Source organism: Artibeus jamaicensis, unplaced genomic scaffold (genome assembly GCF_021234435.1).
Source record: "Artibeus jamaicensis isolate MK-2021 breed Jamaican fruit bat unplaced genomic scaffold, CSHL_Jam_final scaffold_584, whole genome shotgun sequence".
Taxonomy (NCBI): domain Eukaryota; kingdom Metazoa; phylum Chordata; class Mammalia; order Chiroptera; family Phyllostomidae; genus Artibeus; species Artibeus jamaicensis.
Window position 1 is genome coordinate 4,896,413 of NW_026522048.1, and position 20,634 is coordinate 4,917,046.

Sequence of the window (20,634 nt, forward strand, 5' to 3'; positions counted from 1 at the left end):
AATTGCTTCCAATAGATCACTGGGGGAATGGGCAACAGGGTCCTATTATTACAAGTATAAGGCAGATATTTGAAAGTTGAGCTTTTTAGGTAAACTTATCTTTATCTTAACTAACCAATAAGAACATTGGTCTGCTGTATTTTATTTAATGTTTTAAACCCTCTCTTAACTAAAAGTTCCTTGAGTCCAAACTATGGGACATATTCATGTTTGTATCATAGCAATTAATGTAATGTAAGATCATCAATATTAGTTGATTGAATAAATGGAAAGTAAACTGACAAAATTAGTTTTATATATGTTCTGCTACAACATTTCACTAATTCCAAAAATGTCTTACCATAATAACTATTTAATAAGTATGTTCTTTGAACAAGAGAGTGCTAGACAAGTATTTATAAGTGCCTCATAACTGTTTGTAGATGTTATTCTGCAGACAGAGATTTTTTGAGAACCACCAAAATTATACCACATGTTCTATTGACACTCCTGGTTTTTTGAATACTCATGAGTAGTTATAAATGCTGTTCAATGAGCAAATTTTCCTCTAATTAAAATAAATGGATTAATATGTATATTCAATACTTTTTTTGTTTCAAAGATAATTTATTATATCAAATACAGTGTGATTTGGAGTAAAAAGACATCCCTTCTTTGAACAATTAGCAAGGGCTAAATAATAATATAAAGAATTTACATAATTTAATTATTTTTCAAAATAACTTTTAAGAACCTTTTGAGATGAATTACAATTATGATTTCATTTTAAAGAAAGTTAGGAAATACTGTCTTCAGAAAGTTTAAGAGACTACCTGGAATTAAGACAGTGTTTTAAGACACAGGTATGTTCTTCGTTTTAGTGGAAGGCTCAGAACCTGAAAAAATGGAAGCAGGTGGGTAAACCTATAAGGGATGTGAGATTCAGCTGTGAAAAATGAGCGTCTTTTCACAAGCATGTTGTTTCTCTGTTTTTTCTATGTTTTTACTATTTTTCTATGTTAAATATTTTATTTATTTCTTTTTAGAAAGGGGGAGGGAGGAAGAAAGAGAGGGAGAGAAACATCAATGTGTGGTTGCCTCTCATGTGGCCCCCACTGGGGACCTGGCCCACAGCCCAGGCATGTGCCCTGACTGGGGATCAAAGACACACCCTTCAGTTCACAGCCTTAGCTCAATCCACTGAGCTATTCCATCCTGGGCTGTTTTTACTAATATTCTTACATCCCTATTTTCACACTCAAGTTTATGAAATTTTCAATATAAATTAAATTTAATAATCAACTAACTCTCCCATTACTTAAAAAAATATATTTTTAAAGATTTTATTTATTTATCTTTAGAGGGGAAGGGAAGGAGAGAGGGAGAGAAATATCAATGTCTGGTTGCCTCTCATGCTTCCCCTGCTGGGAACTGGCCTGCAACCCAGGCATGTGCCCTGACTGGGAATTGAACCACGATACTCTGGTTCGCAGGCTCTCGCTCAATCCACTGAGATACATCAGCCAGGACAAAAAAGACTTTTTTTAAATGAGCAGTTTTAGGTTTACAACAAAATTAAGCACATACAAATTTCCCACATACTCTTTCCCCTCAAACATATATAACATCCCTATTATCAGTGTCACTCAATAAAATGTCACATTTTTGCCAAGGATTGCACTACACTGACACTTCATAATCATCCAAAGTCCATAGTTTACCTTAAAGTTCACTCTCAGTGTCTCACATGCTTGCTTTATGTGTGGATAATGTATAATGACATGTATTCATCAGTATAGTATCGTATGGTATGTCCCTGCTGTCTCTTCATCTCTCCCTAACCACCCAATACCAAATATCAAAGACAGAAAAGCACTATAAAATTTCCTTTAAATTTTACTGCTTTCACATCATCCCACTAATCCTGAGAAATGGTATTTTATTTATATTTAATTCAAATGGTTATTATATAATTCTTGAGATTTCTCTTTTGATCTGTGTTTTATGCAGTATGTTGTTTAATTTCTATGTATCTGGGGATTTTATAACTATTGTTCTGTTAATTGACAGCTGTTGATTTCTATTCTATCACTATACTTCATTTTGGTCTGATTGCAAACATTGTATAATTTTTTTATTACTTTAAATTTAAGGTGGGTTTTATGTCCTAGATTGTGATATAGCTTGGTGAATGTTTCATATGAGTTTGAGAAGAATGTGTACTCTGCTGTTGTTGGATGAAGCCATCTGTAGATGTCAATTATATTCAGTTGATTGATGATGTTTTTGAGTTCAGCTACATCCTTACTGATTTTCTGCACAGTCGATCCATCTTTGAGAGAGGGGCATTAAACCTCTATTATAGTGGATTCATCTATTTCTCCTTGCGATTCTTGATTCTTTCAGTTTTTGCTTCACACATACTGATGCTCTGATGTTAGCTACATACCATTGAAGATTGTAATATCTTCTTGGAGAATTCTCCCCATTATCATTATACAATGTTCTTCTTTCTCCTGGACGATTTCCCTTGCTCTGAAGTTAGCTCTGTTTAAAATGAATATGGTTATTCTCACTTTCTTTTTTTCTTTGATAAGTGTTATCATGATAGATCTTTCTCTATCCCTTTTCTTTTAATTTTTATGTATATTTATTTTTATTTTTAATATGTTTGTTTTTACATTATAATTAATATAAAATATTATATTAGCTTCAATTGTACAACACAGTGATTAGACATTTACATAACTTATGAAGTAATCCCCTTGAAAAATCTAGTTCCCATCTGACACTATATAGTTATAATATTATTGAATATTATGTACACCCTATGCTATACTTTACATCCCCATGACTATTGTGTAACTACCAGTTTGTAATTCTTAATTCCTTCACAATTTTCACCATGCCCTCAATCCCTTACCACCATCTGGCAACTGTCAAAATGTTTCTTGCTTCTATGAGTCTGTTTCTGATCTGCTTATTTGTTTGTTTTGTATTTCAGATTCCACATATGTGCATTTCACTCAGCACAATACAATACCCTCTAAGTTCATTTATGTTGTTACAGATGGCAAGATTTCATAATTTTTATGACTGAGCCATATTTTGTTATATATATATGCACCACTTCCTTTTATGAATTCATCTATTAATATACATTTAAGTTGCTTCTTTCTCTTTGCTATTGTAAATAATGCTGCAATGAACATATGAGTGCATAGGTCTTTTTTAATTAGTGCTTTGGGTTTCTTCAAATCAATACCCAGTAGTGGAATTGCTGGGTCTTTCTTTGTCTCTTAGTAATGTCTTTGTTTTAAGGTCTATTTTTTCCAATACAAGTGTCATTATCCAAGCTTTATGTATGTTTGTTTTCATTTTCATGAAATCTCTTTTTCTATCTCTCTACTTGCAGTCTGTGTGTATCCTTCTATCTGAAGTGAGTCCCCTATAAACAGCATACATGAGGTCTTTTTTGTTATCCATTCAGCTACTGTATCTCTTCTGACTAGGATACTTAATCCATTTGGATTTAAAGTAGTTATAGATATGTATTTATTGGCATTTTCTTATAATACTGGTTTGGTGGTGATGAAATCCTTTAGCTTTTTTCTTGTATGGGACAGCTTTGCTGGGTAGAGTAATCTTTGTTATAGGTCTTTGCTTTTCATCACTTTGAATATTTTGTGCCAATCCAGGGTATTTTTTGTCTTGATTAAAGTCTTAAAGGAGCTCCTTTATAGGTAACTAAATACTTTTGCTGCTTTTAAGATTCTCTTTGTCTATAATGTTTGGCATTTTCATTATGATGTGTCTTGGTGTGGGCTTCTTTGAATTAATCTTATTTGGGATTCTCTGCTCTTCCTGAACTTTGTATGTTTATTTCATTCACCAGGTTGGGATGTTTTTCATTATTTTTTGAAATAGGTTTTTAATTTTTCGTGCTCTCCCTTCTTCTTCTGGCAACCCTATGATGCAAACAGCATCATAGTTGGTACAATTGAAGTTGTCCCAGAGGCTACCTAGGCTAACCTCAGTTTGGGGGATTCTTTTTTCTTTTGCCATCTTGATTGGATATTTTCTGCCTCATTATTTTCCAAGTTGCTAATTTGATCCTCTATTTCATCTGCCTCTCTTTTGATTCCCTGTAAATTATTCTTCATTTCAGTGATTGAATTATTTATTTCTGACAAGATTTTTAAAATTTGTATTTAAAAATAAATTCTTCACATTTTTTCATGAGGCAGATCCAGTGGCAACAAACTTCCTAAGTTTCTCTTTGTTTTTGTGAACGTCTTTATTTCTCTGTCACTTCTGAAGAATGATTTTATTGGGTACAGAGTTCTAGTTTTTTTTCCTCTAAGCATTTTAAATATTTAACTCTACTCTCTCCTTGCTTGCACGGTTCCTAAAAAGAAATGGGATATAATTATTTTCTTTGTTCCTCAATAGGTAATGGTTTGTTTTCCCTCTGCGTCCCCCCACAACTCCCAGATTCTTACAGAAAATTGGCTTTATCTTTGATTTACTGTAGTTTGAAAATAATACCTCAGTGTAGCTTTATTCCTTTTTTTCATTCATCTTGCATAGTATTTTCTGTGCTTTGTAGAACCTTGGATCTATGGTTTGATAAGTAGCATTAATATGGGGGAATTCTTTTTTATACCTGTTTCAAAGGTTTATTTTTTCTTCTTTCTTCTCCTTTTGAAATTTTCATTATGTATTGATACCTTATGTAGTTGTTTCACGGTTTTTAGGTATTCTGTTCCTTTGTTTTTTGTTTGGTTTTTAGTTTTTGAGGGTTTTGTTGAGAGCCTCAAGTCTAGAGATTTTTTTACAGCCACATATAGTCTACTCATAATCCCATCGAAAACATTCTTCATTATAGTTTTTTATGGTTCTTTCTTAGAATTTCCAACTCTCTGCTTACACTGCCAACTATTCTTACTGGTGTACACTTATCCATTAAAGCCCTTAATATATTAATCATAGTTGTTTTAAATTTCTGGTCTGATAATTCCAACAACTCTGCTATATCTGAGTGTACTTTTGATGCTTGCTCTGCCTTTTCAAAATGTCTTTAAAAACTTTTAGTATGTTTTGTAAATTTTTATAGCCAAACATGATTACCTTAATAAAAGGAACTACTATAAATAATCTTTTAGTATTTTGGTTGTAAGATGTTAGGGCGGTGGACCATTCTAAGATTAGGTCTTTTTTGTGTGTGAATCTGTCCCTCTTGACTGTGAGCTTCACACATGCTCTCAGTTTTCCTCCCTTAGATGGAAAACATGGCTAGACAAGGCTGAGTTGCTTAGTTTTCTTCCCCTACTTCAGTTAGTCTCTGATAAAACTACCACAGGTTAGGTTCTGGTTAACTTTCTCATTGGGCAAAATGCATTATGAAGCAGAGCGTCCTCTGATGTACTTACTTATTTACTTTATTTATTTTTAAAAGAGCTTAGCCTTTTTATATTTTATTTATTCATCTATTTAGAGAGAGGGGAAGAGAGGGGTAAAGGGAGGGAGAGAAACATCAATATGTGGCTGCCTCTTATGCACCATCTACTGGGAACTTGGTCTGCAACCCAGGCATGTGCCCTGACTGGTATTTTTCAGGCCAGCACTTAGTCCACTGAGCCACACCAGCCAGGGCTTTGATGTATTTAAAAATGTTTTTTTCCCTTCCTGCTACCAGAAGCACAACCAGGTTTTTGCCCTTTATTCACTGTGAGAATCTGGTAGAATTCTAATAGTTAAAAAAAACTCACCAAAGTATGCCCCTCTCTCTAGTGACCTGGTCCTGCTATAGTTTTTATCTCTCAGACTTGTTCATGCTGAGTCTCCAGCAATTCTTCAGTTGCAGTTCAAGCTTTCCTACCTGAGCACTGGTTTCTTTGGATGGTTCAGTTGGTAGATTTCTGCTCTGTTAAGTTGCAATTCTTGGTATCCACTTCTTGGTCTCTCCAGTTCATGGAGGTGGAGGGCAGCAGTTTGCCCCAAACACCTCACTTGTCTGATTAATCTTAGCAAAGTAGATAATTTTTCATTTTGTCTGACTTTACACTTATTAAGATGGAGTGGCTCCTTCCAAGGTTGGACTGCAAACCTGAAGTTCCTTCAATTATATTTAAAAAATCTGAATGTAGCATTTTGGCCTTTGTGTCTCCTACAATTCCAATGTAGTTCTAATACATTTAAAAATAAGTACTTAGATTTTTATTTTTTATTGCTATAGGAAGGATAGTAAGAAGAGTAGAGCAGCAAATTCCCTATATTTCAGTAACTTTTAGTTTTCCTTACTTCAATCAGTACCCAGTTTTTATTGATTGTTTTAGTTTTCTACAACCTTTCTTTAATTTGGATTTGAACTCCCTCGGAAGAGTGCACCTCTTCTCAATATGTTTAAACACATCAAATAACCTTTCAAATATTTTAAACTTACTTTTTATTAAAATACCTTTCTTGGAGAACACTGCCTTTATATTCTAGTTCGTACATGATTACCGTCTGGGCCTGCTACCTGCTGCCATCCTAGGGTTCCCTTGAGCCATCCTTGTCAGTGACATTCAAGGCCGCCTTCAAGTGTTAGATGGCCTCCTCCCTGAACTTGCATTTCCCCTTTCCTGCCTCACTCACTGCTCTGATAGAGCACATCCTGCAGCAGCATCCTAAAAAAGACTGTGGAAGGTGACATTTTTATGAATTTGCCTGTCTACTGATGTCCTGATTTACTGCTTCAGACATAATTGGTAAAGGAGATGGGTATACATTTGTGTATTGAAAATAACCTTGTAAGTATCCACTGTTTTCATTATTTCTCTTTTTCCCCTGCTCATTCTTTTCTGTTTTGAAGTATGGTGTTGGTCTGATTCCTAAAATTTTTGATGTGACTAAATGTTTTTCTTACTTCAGACCTTCAAGGTCCTCTATATCCCCAAGGATGTTAAATTACATAAATATGTGCTTTAATGTGGATTTTTCATTTATTTTTCTGGGGCTTTCATAGTTTTTTTTCAACTTATAAATACGTGTCCATCTAGGACATTCATTCAATTGATTACGTCAGGTAGAAAAATGACTCTGTGCCATCTGGGGAAGAATGACTGAGGATGAGCCTGGGGTCTAAGGGACTTCTCCTTTTTTGTCAATGCCATTTTTACTTTTAAGGTCCTTAGACATGACTTGTGTAAAGTAATATATGAGGAAAATTTTTTCAGACTTTATGAGCAAGACTAAACAGAGGATAAGGTAAGGTTTTAATTAGAGTAATCTAGTTAAATCTATAATCAGTTAAAGACGTGACTTTGCATCAGGGATAGTGTTGGGGGATGAATAAGTTAATTGAGCATGAAATGATCTGAGCCACCAAGATGCAGCCTGGCCACAGAAAGGATGAACTCTAATGCCACTTCTGCCCTCTAGAGTATAGGCCACAGTTATGACCCACAGACCATAGCCATTAGTGCCTCAGTCCAAGACTGAGAATTTGGGGGGCATTTAGAGGCTGGTCATAAGTATACTGTGTACCCTATGAGGCCTACGGTAAAAAAACCAGCACAGCATACTCTTGGTCATATGTCTATTTCTCACACCTTCTTAACTGATTCTGAATTGAGGATGGAAGCAAGGTGGGCACATCTCCCTTCTAACCTACAGGCAGTTCTGACATTCTGTTCATCACAACCTAAAGCAGATGGACTAGGAACTGGAAACATTTGACAGATAAAAATGTTATCTCCTACATTTTCACACTGTCTACTTATTTATTTTTTTTAATGACAACTGTAAAGAGTACATTTTCCTGGTTTACAATGTCAAAGATGGACTAACAGAAGAGATAAATATGCCAGTTATATCACAGAGGCTGATGCCACACCCATTTGTTATTTATCTTGACAAGACAAACATTACTATAGCATTTATCCCTTTGATGAGATCATGTTTTATTTATTTATTTATTTTTAGAGAGAGGGGAAGGGAGGGAGAAAGAGAGGGAGAGAAACGTTAATGTGTGCTTGTCTCTCATGCGCCCCCCTACTGGGGACCTGGCCTGCAATCCAAGCATGTGCCCTGACTGGGAATCCAACCGGTGACCCTTTGGTTTTAAGACCTGGACTCAATCCACTGAGCCACACCTGCCAGGGCAAGATCGTGTATTAAATTGAATAATGAGACCCTGGACAAAGATCAATGAAGATTTGGTCAAAGGTCATTAATTCATATTGCCTCTCTATAGTGGCTCTCAAAACAATGGCTGTAAGTTAACTATGTTTTAAAAATTGCTAAAATGGATGTTTTTTTATTGCTCTGCCCATAATTTAGGATTATACTGTTACTAAATTATTTTAGTTAATGTATAGTGAAAAATACATTTGCTAATATTAGATAATAGAGAAAATAGTAAAATGTCCATGAATATAAAGGAGGTTATTAAACAGTGATGAAACAACAAATTTAAAGAAAGTTACTCTCATCCCACACTGGTGGAGACAAGGAAGATATGGAAAAATGCTGAAATACTGTCATATTTAAATGAGTAATTTAAAATGACAACTGCTAATAGATCATCATGAAACAAAGATTAGGCAGTTGGTGTTAAAGTAAATATGAGGTCTGCCCAGAAGATACCCAGCCATGTAATATGAAAAATAGAGGCATTTATTCAAGATATAAGAATCATTGTACATAGGACAATGATGACTCAATCTCCTTCAAAGTAGGCACTTTGGGACCTCACACAGTTCTCCCAATCACCATCAGCTGCCCCATCATATTTTCCTGAATCTCACTGATGGTCTGAAATCTCTTTCCTTTCAAAGGTGATTTCAGCTTTAGGAAAAGCCAGAAGTCACAGGGCCCCAAATATGGGACATAGAGGGGCCGAGTCCCTCTATGATTTGATGTTTTGCCAAAAAACTCTGCAGAAGATGTAATCCATAAACAGGCCTGTGGTTGTGATGAAGCTGCCAATCACCAGTTGCCCATAAGTGTGGACTTCTGAATCATCAGAATAGTTTCCACAGAAGGTTCAAGCTTAATGAAAAACTGGATTCAAATTCATTGATCTACTTGCTCATTCATTCTGTTTTTTTCAACTTTTTTTATTGTTGTTCAAGTAAAGTCGTCTCCATTTCCCCCCCACCACTCGCCCCCAGCCCAGCCATCCCCACTTCCCACCCTTGATCTAATGCACCTTTGGTTTTGTCCATGTGTCTTTTATAAATGCTCAGTCATTTTGAATGTGACGGCCACACAGTATACATGCTCATTCAGTGGCATCTACCACCCCCACTGAATAGTATAATAAAGTCATCACTCTTCACACATGCACATTCCCGTCCATTCTCCTTGGCTGCCTGGTTGCATTGATATCATACAAACCATTCTTGTTATATTAGCAATGGCTGGACATTTCCTGGGCAGACCTCATAGATGCATAAGAAAGCAAGTATCCTTAATTAAGAGGTACTTTAAAAACAGAAAATAAAGTTGTTTAGAGAATATGGTGTAAAACAAATTATTTTACCACTGAAATGTAGGTCTCTTACAGAAATTAACCATCAAGCCCTGTCTGGGTAACTCAGTTGGTTAGAGAGTCGTCCCCAATATGGCAAGGTTGCAGGTTTGATCCCCCAGGGAAGGCACAAAGGAGAGTCAGTCAGTGAATGCATGAATATAAATACATGAAACGACAAATAACTGTCTGTCTCTCTCTCTCAATTAAAAGAAAAAGAATTAAAAGAATTCCTAAAAAAACCCAGAAATTAACCATCATGTTCAAAGGGAATGTAGTAAAACAGAGTATATATTAAATCAAAATATTTTTCATGACAAGCTAATGGTTTCAGTTTGCATTTAATAACAGTATGCTGAATTACTGAAATGACATGAGCTTTGAACTTTCATGTTTGAGAATTCATTTGTCTTTAACATACAAGAGGGGAGACCTTATTCACCCTTATTTAGTCATTTTATTCCTTCTCAAGAGTAAAATTTACTGATACATAAACATAGTAAAATATCTAAAGGATATTTATTCTCAGAGAAGAAAAGTGATGTGGCCTAAGTATTTTCAAAATTTTATCTATTCACGAAACAGAAATAAATGTAACATGCCACAGCTGCCACCCAATAGATTTAAGGTAAGAAAAAAAATGACAGTGACTCTGATGAGGTATAGAAGAGGAATGCAAGCCAGGTCAATAATTAGATAGGTCAACCAATCTTATCAGGTTTGGTTTTGCCTAGAATTTAGCAGATGGAAAATAAAATTCTCAGATATGTCTTAACACTACTAGTCTGTTATCACTGATCAGCCCCAGGTATTCTGAACACTGCCTTAAAAAACATTAAAGTCTTTATGAAACAAAACAAAACTATTTCTTAGAAATTAGTTAACCTCTAAAATAGTCAGAATGCAGCATTTGAGCATTGTGCTAGCAGTTTTGAAGTCACATGTTTTAGGATGACTTAAATAATTTCTGCTTTTTGTAATTAAATTTAATACTCTTAACCACTTCCTCTTCTTAAACTGAGAAGTTACCTCATACAAGCATTCACACCCATAAGTTTCTGATAAACTTTGCATATTATATCTCTTTAAATAATGATAAAAAGGATAAAATAGTGGACACATGCACAGAGCTGCCACCTTGTGGATAACTTAGCAATGGACTAGTCGTTGATGCTGCAGGATACAGTAGAACGCTGTATTCTAATATTCTAACTTCCCGGATGAAGTAACCATGTTCACAAGATTATAAAACCCGTTTAAAGTCCTAAGTCTTGCCTAACAAATTATCACCTGAAAGACGTGTTCATTTCCTCTGACATTACGATTAACCTAAAACTATAACCTATTATTTATGTGTGGATTGGGAACTATTAGAGGCTGGTCCCTCCAGGTTATTTAGCTTCTAGTGCTGATTTGTTTTGATAATATAAATAATTCGTTTACCCCCAAAATTGATGTAACAGAAATAATTGTCAGGTAATTAAATACTGTAATGATTTCAACTCCTGGGAAAGATATAGTATGTAAGTACAGTAATAAAATTGATATGCACTTGGATTGAACTCCAAAACATCTTTCACTGGCCTTCTTAAAAATATTTTAATAGATTCCATGTTCTTTATGTTAGAAAACATACACTAATATAAATTTACTCAGACTAAAGCTTGGATTCATTCCCATAGTCTCCCCCAACCCTTATATTAAGCTTGTATGTAGCTGTTATCATTAAAACATTTATCTGTTCCCTGGAACCTCTGGCCATTTTAGTTGGAGGAAGGTAAAAATAATGAGAAAATGTTGATAAATTGATTATAAAATGTGGTGTTTGTTATTTGAACTTTATTAAAACTAGAAATATTTTTTAAATCTTGACAAAAATGTATTTTACTTTCTGCATGGATATGATAAATAGTATGTTAAAAACGATTTCATTCTTTCATTTTTCTTGCAGTCACTTAATGTTTTAATGTTTCCATATATGGGATTTTTTTACATTATATAACCAGGTTGGATTTTTTTACCAATACAATTTTATGACAAAAAGTTTTATTTTTTGTAATCAGTGTCACATTACACGTTACAAATTCACCATCTTATTTTTTGTTTTAACCCAGATGCATGTGAACCCTGATGTTCGTGTCAGGCTTTCAAAAAAAATACTGCAAATACACCCCCTGCAAGGCCCTGACCTTCACTACTCCAGCTCTTCCTAAAGAAAAACTACCAAAGAATTACTAAAAACTTCATAACTTTCACTCATCATTAATTTCAGATGATTACTGCCCACTATGAGAGAAGGTGATTTTTCTGTACAAAGGATTATTCAGAGCAACCACATTGTTTCTCTATGTGTTTTACACTATATTTAGCTGACACATTCTTGAGTGTATAGATGTAATTATTTACAATTAAAATATAAATTCCATAAGTACAAATTATGTATGTATAAATTCTCTCCCAGTTAATTATAATACAATTTTAAATCCACTTAATCCATGGGATAATGATTCATCTATTTTTATAAGCCAGCATTAATTTTAAATACTTCCACTATATTTTCTTTTTCTTCTAGTTGTTGCCCCCAAATTAAATTATATTCTATTAATTTTTCTGTTTTGTACACAATTCAAACATTTGTTTCCATATTTTGTAAGTAAACTCACTTGAAATTTTATTGATGCATTGATTAGTCTTGATCCTGTGTATTCTTTAAGGATTAAAATCTGTATTCTTTGAAAAATCTTATTAACAATCTTTAGTAACACAAAACAAGGGTCATTTACCAAGGTTCAAGCTAGTTGAAGGATCACATGGGGCGAGTGGGTGTCAGACACACAGGCTTGCGGAGCTCTGGGGGCTCAGAGTTTCCAGTCTTCATCAGGTCTCCTGTCTGTGTAACAAGGGTGCACCAAACAAATGCAAAACAAAAGAAGAAAGGTTACAATCCATGTCTATTAAATTCACCAGAATATACATTTATCTTAAAAAATTAACTGAATGGTATATGTCAGCATGCTTCCTGCGTGCTCCAAGATATAATCTAATTTTGCTATTTATCCGTTTCTGCCAATAAATATTTATACCATTAAAATTTTATACAATGCATGACATGGAGGAGCATATTTTACTTTGTAGATAATTATTTTCCAATGACATATCTTCTTAGCAATTACAATGTCTTAGCTTTATCATTTGTCTACCTGACATAGAGTTGACATTCCCATTGTCCAAATTAATCTTTTCTGATCTGTAATTCAATTTTATGTCATTTTGCATGGCAATGAATCTTTTTTATACACATTTCCATCTAAACCCCCATGTTTTTAGACAGAAATAAATGAACAGTGTCTTCCACATTGGCCCAAAGTACATTTTGATAAATAGTCTTTTTCAGTGTAGCTTCTTGCACTTGACTAATATGATTAAATTACAAATAATACTGGGAGGGACAATAACATTAAAAAAAATCACTAAATCAGTCAGTTTTGTAAATTAAGTTAATTAACAACATTATTTTGTGTTGCAATTTTAAGAATTTAAGATAATATTTCTTCCTTTACTATTTTGAAGGCACTGGATTAACTCTTCCTTTTAAATTACCCAAATGCTTTTAAAGGAACACACTTGGTCTTTTGAACAACAGCAATAATATTAACCATGTTATGTTTACGTGATACTTTTTGTTTCGCATATTTCATACACTGCCTCATCTCAGTCCCTATATCAACTTTTTTCTATAGGTAGCATTATCATTCTCATTCTATACATGAGTGTTACTAATTTTCCAGAATTCTCACAGGGAGTGGGTGACACAGTGAGGATTAGAGAGTGGATATTTTGAACTTCAATCTAGAAATCTTGCCCCCAGATCACACACTAATTTGCTACTAAGAGTGATCAAATGATCAAATTCATGTTTATAAATGTCAGACCCTGGAAGAAAATTTTGAGCGTGTGGTCTATGAAGGTATCTTTCCGCATATTTTGATCTTTTAGAACTCTCATTAAGGGGTGCAACCAAACTAAGTTTCTGTCATTGGAAATGTGGAGGGATTAAAACAACTATTTGCCCTAAATCCATTATTCAAAAGGATAGAAACCAACATATGTGCACACGAGGGCACTGCTGGTGACCTGCTTTCCCTGAGGTGGGGATGGGTGAGGGGATTTCTCATTCTCCTTCAGGTGGTTATACTGTTTGCATGCTGAGCTGCACAGCTTTGAAAGGGCTTGCCCTGGGGTAGACCGGGCTGGATTTAGAGGGAGCTGGTCATTGAATAGCTCTGCCAGTGTTTGTATCTCACAGTTATGCAGCTGACAGCTCCTTTTGGTAGGGGGAAAACTTGGATATATTTGAAGGTGATTGTAGTTTTGTCCCTCTGCTCTGGCAGGAAGCTACTGCAACTAGTTTATTCCATTATCCCCACTCCGTCTGGATTTAATTCTAGGGAGAAGTCCAGGGCTTTTGTCAGGATAGAGGGTTAGGGGTAGTAATTATTCCCCATTTGTGCACAACCAGATCACAAAGTAGCCTATAATTACTGAAATGCATTTGTCTACAGTTCTAGCGACTTATAAATTATTCTTTATAAAAATCCCTATTTAACATTATTATTCTAGTGATTTTATGCTTTTGATAACTCATACTTTAAGCTTCATAACATAAAACTTTGGCCATACAATTTAACATTCAGAGAGTACAATGCATTTTTTATTTGAATGAGAAGATTTAAAAATACAGATGGTTGCTCTGACCAAAGTGATTGAATACTCTACTGTATGATTGTCTACATTGTAATTATTCTCAACTTTCCTAATCTCATGAGGTAGTTCTGTAAAATCAATGCAAAGTAATTAGAAATTTTAATGTTCTGGATGTTGTAAATACATTATTTTTCCCTTTAATATTCATCCTGTGGAGTATCTTCTATAAATACTGTTATTTAATAAGCATATTTGGAAAATAAAATTTCCACAGATCTGAATTAGTTAAGCATGTAAATTTGTCTTAGCTTCTCAGGGAGCAGTATTTTCAGTTTGCTTTCATCCAGTAGCTCAACATCATTTTCACTTCCTTTTCAGCAAAAAGAAAACAAAACAAAAACAAAAAAACAAAAACAAAACAAAAAATATATATATATGGTCAGAGATGAGCATTTCAATTTGCAGCTGACAGTTTAGGGTTAAGATGTGATTCCAGGTAACAGAAGCCAATGAGAGTATACCCAGTTGATGTTTGTGACATCATCTTCCAGTCGGAGTACACAGAACAGCTGAGGTAGCGTTCAGTTTCAGCCCCAGTGCCATTATGATGGATGTTTACATCTCTTCACTGAGAGCCAATTATCTTGCTTTTGTGTGAGGCCCAAAGATCACTCATGCTGCCAGGCTGCACAGAGCAGTGTTGGATCTAGCTGAATGAATTGTTTTCCCTGTCTCTGGTAAGAGCCTCTTCTGTTTTACCTTCTCTTTCAAAATAAAGGTAAACGTATGTAACAGAGCAAACAGGATAAGAAACTGGTGTCGGGGGCGAATGGGATTACTATCCAGTAAGCTTTGAAGCAAAGAAATGTTTAGCATTATTAAGAAGAAGTATGGATTTAGCAAAATGAATTGAAAAAGAGCTTGCTAACGTGTACCTGGCAACTAATTTGCTGTAGAAAATGAATGGCAGGCAAATCAGCTTTTCTTTAGAAAAAGAAAAGTAACTGCTAGCATAGGATTGTTATTTTGAATGTGTTTGAAATATATATATATATATATATATATATATATATATATACACACATACCACTTTGCTTCATTTCTTTTTTCTTTTGCTATTAGTAGCAGAGAGTAGAGGTAGAAATGGTCATCCAAGTAGTAATGCTATAAATTTAAAATGAGTCAAACTTTGCAATTTTTAAATCATAGTTCTTTGGGACAGTTTCCCAAAGTTGTGTCTATACAGGAAAACAAAATTTACCAAGCGAGCAAAAACTGTAGCTTCTGAAATATTACTTTTAAGTGATATTAACAAATAGTTTTAAGGAACAGTATGGGTATCTTTTTCTGGAATTAAAGGATGTTAAAATCATTTATTGTTTTGAATGCTTTTAAATACATAACAAAATACTGTGCTTTATGTACCTGCAGAATATTTGAACCCTGAAAAGAAAGCTTTCAATTGTTTAAATGTTTATAAGAAATAATATTATACTTGAGGATCCTTACAGCATTTTAACAAAACAAATATATTTACAGCTGTTAAATTGCTATGATTATAAGTGAATGAATCTGACAAGGATCCTGAAAAATCTGATACAATAAAAGCTTTTAATTGACAGAATGTTCACATGCTACCAAATGAATTAAAATTACTTTTAATGCCACAGATATTGTTTATTATCACACTAAAGGAGCAGACAGTTATTATTTTAATTGAATGGAATTATTTATAAAGACACAGAAAAGTGTAAACAGCTGTTATTTGATATAACACATTCTCTTACCAGTGTCTCCATCTCTTCTAGGCTAATAAAACTTTTGAATAATGACTTGTCTATCAGGCTTCAATATGCTCATGCATTTCAGATTTACTTTTACTCTGCTGTAACATCAAATATTTCTGCTTGTGTAAACCAGTAATTTGGATAATTAGCAATCAGGGTTTGGAGATGCTGAAGTTGTCCTTAAACACAACAGGCATTTCTCACCCATGTCACACTTCTCAATCTTCTACTAGCCCAGCCCTGTCTGGCAGCGCTTGACATTACTGTGGTTCGATTTGTCTCCTCAGTCAATTCAGGTCTGAACAGCACTGAGTTTCTAGAAAGCATCAGATATGTGTTCATGGACTCTAAGGAACTGGGCTTTATTGTCTCAGGCAAGACAATATACAGTCCACTAAGTCTGGAAAGCTTACAGATATGTTTCTGGAGTTATTTATTTTTTTTGCACGGAGACTTACATTGGTGTTGGTTAGTCTGTGAATTTCAAAATCTGAAAATGGGAATCCAAAAGTTCGATAATGTGTTCTTGAAAGAATGATGATTCACTGCTTTGAAATGAGGTTTTTGTTTTTTCTTAAGTACTTTAAAGTGGAGTTGAATAATCCAAGGGTATTGACTCTGTCATTTTCACAGGTGATCGATGTTGACCAAGGAAAACATTTGTTTTCCAACAATTAATTCTGCAAAAATATATGTATATCATTCTGTCAACAGTGAAGAAAATCTTACTCAGGCAATGAACAGTCTAGACATTGAACACTGCATTTTCTGCAGTGTGTGAATGCTTCTCTCAGTTTTAATGTCTCTAATCACAAAAATGCTCTGCTTAGGTGGAGACTGCAGTGTTAGAATTGCTTATCTTCTTGTTTTCCTTAGAATAACTTTGTACAACAAGGATATGCATAATATGATATATCTGGATGGTGGACTTCAGTGACAGAAAGTTTTCGCTTTTTTTCATTTTTTAAAAGAGAAGACGTCAATGGGATCATAACAATTTTCCATACCTCACACTCCCTAGGAAGAATTCTTAGTGCAGGAAGCCGTAGGTAAAAGATGCACAATGCTACATGCATTTCTGTGTTTCTTGCCTCCTTTCTAACACATATGTTCATAGTCTAAATTATGTAATCGTTATTTTCTCCTTTTGCATTTTTTCCTGTATTAATATAGTTGTTTATATGCGGTACATCAAGTTAAATGTTACTAAGCTACTGGTTTTATAGGTCTTAAGAGATGGGAAAAAGTGCACAGTGATAAAAAGATTTTTATTAACCCTTATGAAGTTCTCTTCATTTCCCAGAGGCTGAGGGTGACATTTTATTTTGAAAATTATTCTTCAAATTATCACTTACTCCAAAATAATACTTTACTCCTCTTGTATACCTTAATCCTTTCCTACAACTCTGTTTAGGTAAGTACATTCCTTAGCTTCTTTTGATTATTGAATGCATAATACCATTTAGTTTTCTATTTTCTCAGTTGATACATTTGGATGTGTCATTAATTCTGTGCTTGTCTTAACAGTGTGAAATTCTGGACTTCCATGGGCAACTTTTTAGTTAAGTCAAGAATGTAGTAGCCATGATGTCATATGAGGAAATTTATGTGGATGCATTGATATTCAGGTGTATACCTCATGTGCATAAATGTAATGTTTATACATTAAAATTTAAAAGGTGTTTTGTGGACATAATGTCCTTTATTGTTATTAGTTGGTCTGTGATGAAGTAATTGATATTATGCTGCTAAGGAAACAAAAACATAGTTTTTAAGTTCTTGCCAAAGATCACCCAATAAGTAAATTAGTAAATGGAGAAGTCAGAATTCAGAAACAGGCTTTCAAATTGTAGTGCCCCCAATCAATCAATTATTCTCTCTTCTCTCTTCTGTCACCACCCTCTGTCTTCCTCTGTATATCAGGCTATGCAGACTAGTTATTAATGATTTTTGTTGTCTACTCTGTGCCAAGCTCTTGTCTAGGTGCTTGGATTTATTGAATATACCTAACTGAAAGATCTTTGTTCTTTTTCTATGTAGTTCTTATCTTTAAATTATGAAAAATATAGAATATATTTCAAGGTATAGCTTAATAAAAGAGACAACTTGCTAAAAAAGAGAAAACACATTGAGAGGTGAAATCATTTCTATTTCTGTTTTTCTGTGTATCCAGTTTCATAGATTTGTAAATGCATTTAGGTTCTGTGATAAATGTCTATCAATTGATTTATAACTCATATTTGGTTCTGAGTAGGATCACTGCAACTTTACCAAAAGTGAAATGCTTAAATTACAATGGATTAGAAAACATTTTTGGACAAAGCAATATGCATTTGTAGTGTATATTCAGGCAATATAGTTATATATTTATCTTACTTTATAATAAAGTCATTGATGGTCATAATACATTTAGTTTAAAGTTGTTTGTCTTTAGATAGCATTTAGATAGTATATACAGGAGACTGAGAAATAGATGAATTTTATATTTTCTTTTTAAAAGTTAATAATATCTTCCAAACAACAGTTGTTTGTATTTGAAAGAAGCAAAGAAGAAATAATCTGAAGCTTAACATTCATTTTTTTCAGTAATTTGGCATATATTAATATTAGTTCTAGGGGAGTTGAAATAAAATAACATTTACTATCCCTTGAATTTATTTATGGATGTCCAGTGATTTAAAAGAAGAAGCAGAAGGAGAATAAGCCCGAAATCTAACTTCCTCAGTGAAAATCAATCTGTACATAGAACTTATCAGTTGAGGATAAACTATTTTAGATGGTATCATTTAATTAGCTACTAAGGAATCTATCTAGTGACATACATATAAATTATTTAAAAGTTCAAAGTTTCCTGCACATAGTTAATCTAACACAAGTTTATTTTTGTAATATTGTACAATAATATAATCATATACCTGATATTGGAAATAATAAAATTATATACCTAAATGTATGCCCTCTACTAAAGGATATTTGAAATGTACAGAGTGAAAGAGTAAAATTAAAATGCAATAACTAAAGGTATAAATTAGCTACATTCAAGGAATATTAAGCCATGGATGTTTTGCCAAAAAGTTTTATAAGATATGAGGCCTTGAGTTCAGCTACTTTTACCTAATAATATTCCACAATTAATTTGGTAATATTCGTGGTGAATAAAATATATCCTGACATCAGTGTGTGATTTTCAAATGCGAAACCCACTAAAAGCAGAGGACTGGTGGTTTGTTCTGCAATTCCGATTTTAGGCGTGAGGAACTGAGCGCAGTGAGGAGACAGTCTCAGTGTCCTCTCACCTCTTGCCATGGCACACTGTCAGTTTCTCAGGAGTGAGCCATAGCACGTGAATCGATGTGAAAAATGTATTTCACATTGTACCTATGTTACAGCTAGATGAGCTATTGAGCTGGGTAACATTTATAATGTGGGGTAGAATATGATAAAATCTGTTGTGATTGACAAGTGAAGTGCAAAGTTAAGTTCCAGCAACTTTTCCGGATTCTAATATAAGTGTCTAGAGAATAATAGGATGAGCAAACAGTCCTGTTCAGCAGAGCAGTAAATAGCAGATGTTCTCAAAGATGTTTTTTTGTTTGTTTCTCTGTTTGTTTGCATGCACTGTGGTAAGAATATGGTTTCTGGGAACAGACTCCCTGCACATAATTTCTTGCTGCACCCAATTCGGGCCTTATTTATTCATATCAAAGCAGGGGAAAGTAAAAGTACTTACCTCATGGGGCTGTTGTGAAAGTTTTGCAAATGAATCGCAGCACTGCACAGTGTCTCACATATCATGGGTGATTAATCGGCGCTGCCTCCTTCAGTGCCTCCACGGCACTGACTCAGTATTGTGTGTGTGTTTCAATTCAGGTGTTTTATTAAAAACCAATATTTACAAACAAAACAAAAACAAACAAACAAAAAACACTATTATACCACAAACACAAAACCTGTGGGCAATGATCATGCTAATCACTCTTTAAAACTTGAGATCCATTTCAGGAGTTTTTAGTACCAGTTATAGCCCTACCAGCTGGTGCATATAAAATTTCTTATACGTCTTAGATTTCACATTTTAAGTATAAAAATAAATTAAGTAAAAATGGATTTAATAGTCTTTAGGAGTGTTTCCCAGCTTTGAAATCATATGTATGTCAGTGATAGAAATAGGAAGTCTTATTGTAAAAGTTTTCCCTTTTACATTTTTCTCTATTCATCTTTATCTCATATCCTATTATTTTTATGAGTTGATGAGAGTTTGAAACTTTTAGTTATAAAAGGTTCTATGTGTTCTGATATAGGCAGAAAACAACATTCCCCTGCTTTCCAACAGCTGCTCATTGTCTTACATGGGTGATGAAGTGCTTGATGAAACTAGGCTAAAGTCCTTTTCTAGCTCAGGCTATCCTGTATCCCTAACATACTCCGAAGGGCAGAAAAAAGAGTGTTGTGGTTTTAAAAATCTGTTTTGTTTTATTTTAGTGGAGCATCTAACCTGTGCTCAAACTTAAATCATGAGAAACAAACACACACAAAAGAAAATAACCCTCCAACTGACAGTTTATAATCTTATGAAAGCAAGGCGTTAATATATATGTAAAATATAAAATAACAATCCTTAAATTGCACTAACTTATTTTTCATAAC

At 34.0% G+C, this 20,634-nt stretch overlaps 1 protein-coding gene across 2 annotated transcripts in view; it reads left to right on the top strand.

Annotated features, from left to right (window-relative positions):
• MGAT4C (MGAT4 family member C) overlaps positions 1 to 20,634 on the top strand; it is a 337,535-nt gene that overhangs the window by 78,855 nt on the left and 238,046 nt on the right. Inside the window, exon 1 of one of the 2 annotated variants that reach the window (XM_037158558.2) lies at positions 14,888 to 14,937. The exons of the other annotated variant lie outside the window; for it this stretch is intronic. The gene's annotated coding sequence lies outside the window, so the exon portion shown is untranslated. Of the gene's footprint in view, positions 1 to 14,887; positions 14,938 to 20,634 lie in introns of those variants that run through there. 2 annotated transcript variants of the gene reach the window in all.